Here is a 2705-nt window from a genome sequence, read left to right on the forward strand (position 1 = left end):
TCAAATATGGCATGTTTACAAATACCCCACCATGTTTGTGTTTTTTTACAAATTCGGGGTAAATGTGAACACTGATTAAAAATTTAGAATTTCCTCTTTATCATATGGATAACGACTTGAAAAACGTTCAAGAAGGTACTTGACAAAAACTTTTTCAAATTCCAATAAAAGTTTTTGTTTTCTTCCTTTGATTCTTTATATAGGCACCCAATATGCATCCTGAGCAGCTCTGAACATCATATTTTTTTTTGTTTTTACGTCAAAGACCGATTTTGCAACATCATCCACTGAAAATGATGGATTTGGCTACTTTAAAATGTGACTCCACGGCACTTTAGCAATAGTAATTGACTAAAAATACTTTATTTTTTATTAAAACAAATAATTTCAGCAGAAATATATGTTTATATTTACCCCCAGAATACGTTGTTTACATTTACCCATTATGAAAAATATTCTGGGGTAAATGTAAACACATGCAAATCGACATAAATGTCCCGTATTTTAAAATTTGTTTGTTTCACATAGAATCTACATCAAAATTCAAAACTAAAAAGTATTTGCAAATTATACTGACTTAATTGAATCTGCAAAAATATTTAATATATCTGAAAGACTAACGACTTGTTTGGCACTTTAAAAAATTATCTTTCACGGAAAATACGCTCGTCGAATGAATTCTCATTAGACAGCATTGAGTTTGACGTATAAGTTAAAAGATGCATGCGTCCGCGATTTGTACTTATGTATGCGTCAAAGAGACTTAACTGAAGCTTGTTATGAGCCATGTTCTCATTTACCCCTGTTTACATTTACCCACATTGACCCTAGGTACTATGCTTATATGGTAGAACATATTGCAGGGGTGCCCCATTAAAAAATCGAAAAAAAGATTTTTTCGACCATATAAGAAGCACGCTAATGCCGGGTATACCTATTAACAATGGTTCAAAAAATATTTTTACTTGCTCAATAGGGCAAGTATTGGTTTCGTGTAAAAAAAAAAATTCGAGGTTTTAATCAAAACTAACATTACGATGATGGAGAAGTCCGAAAAAGTGGTTTTCGTCATGACGTCCGTCGGTCTGTGCGTCGGTGCGTCGTCACAAAAAGCTGTACATGAAGCTGCAGCCTAAACGGGTTGAGGGATTTTCTTGAAATTTGGTACAGATGATTTTTTTGTAATTTCCAAGGTTGGTTTTTTTTTGTTTTTTAATATCTCGCTTTAAACGTATACCTCCCATAAAAAGTTTTGGAGTTATTGCAACTTTCTCGAAAACGGCTCTAACGATTTTGATTAAATTTAACATACGTAATGCTGTTTGCAGTTCTAACATAACTGCGTTTTTAGTTTTTCTCCAAAAATGCGGATAATGAAAATATGACATTAACTCTTTTTTAAATCGCGGATGTCGGCTCTTCCCGTGCATCTCAATAAAGTTATTGCAATTTTCTCGTAAATGACTCTAACGATTTCTAACGTAACTGCATTTTTAGTTTTTCTCAAAAAATACGGATAATGGAAATATGACTTTACATTTTTTTTATCTTTGATGTCGGCTCTTCCCGTACACCGTTAATGAGTTATTACAATTTTCTAGACTAAATTTGACATACATAATGCTTTAAGTGATTTTAATATATGTAGCTAATTGTGTTTTTTGTTTTTGTCAAAAAAACACGAGTCACAAAAATATGGCGTAAGAAAAACTAAAAAAAAATAATTTCGTATTTTTGCATTTCTTATGAAATTCCTTAAAAAAATCAAATTTTAACTAATTCAAAATATTTTTTTTTTAAATCTTTGACATAAAAGCTACTTTTATCATAAGAGCAAGTACGTGCGGCCCCAGTCGTGCATTTTATTTTTATTTTCAAAAGTGAGACTTTATTTGCCAAAATTCAAAGACTTTTTTAAATCAAAATCGTTAAAAACGTTTTCGTAAAAAACAAGCTTTTCAAGCTTTGTTCATTGATAGCATTTGAAAACCTACATGAGAAAATGAGCACATCAAATTGTTGCAAATTAAATGATCTTTAAAAACTGTCATGAGTATTTTTTTATTAAAAGTTGTAGAAAAAAAGTTATAGCATCTTAAAAATTTTTTCTTTAAAATGTACATCTATTTTCAAGTATAACTTTCTTATTTTCAGTTTTACAGAAAAAAGTACCTTAATCAAAATTGTAGAAAAATAAATTATCTACAAAAACGATATTAACAATTTTTTTGTGTGACATACGGTTCGCAAGATATCGGTAAAAAACTGTTTTCATCACTTTTTCCAAGATGGCGGCCAAATGGGGTGGCTTTCAACCCCGAAAGCTAGATTGTATACTCACATTAACCTCCTCTACACATCAAAACAAAAAAATCTTGTCCTACCCAAAATGCAAGGTTAATGTAACATTTCAATGGACTCTTTGAAATATACCGTTAATTTTGGTCATAAAAATAACATTTCAATTTCTCCTCTAGGAAATTTTTCAAAAATCATAACTATGTAGGTACTAAGTTTAAACGAAACCACTTCATTGGTTTGGGCTGTAGCTCGAGTCTTGCAGTTTCAAGTTCTGGATAGGCTTCAACTGATGAAGGCCCCAAAATTTAAGGGAGTGCAGTCACAATCCTAACATGCATTTATTCAATTTTTTAGAAAACTATTGTAAAAATTAGGAACATGTCACCAGGGCGACAGGGCCCCTT

The sequence above is a fragment of the Episyrphus balteatus genome, chromosome 2 (assembly GCF_945859705.1).
Source record: "Episyrphus balteatus chromosome 2, idEpiBalt1.1, whole genome shotgun sequence".
In the NCBI taxonomy this organism is placed as follows: Eukaryota; Metazoa; Arthropoda; class Insecta; order Diptera; family Syrphidae; genus Episyrphus; species Episyrphus balteatus.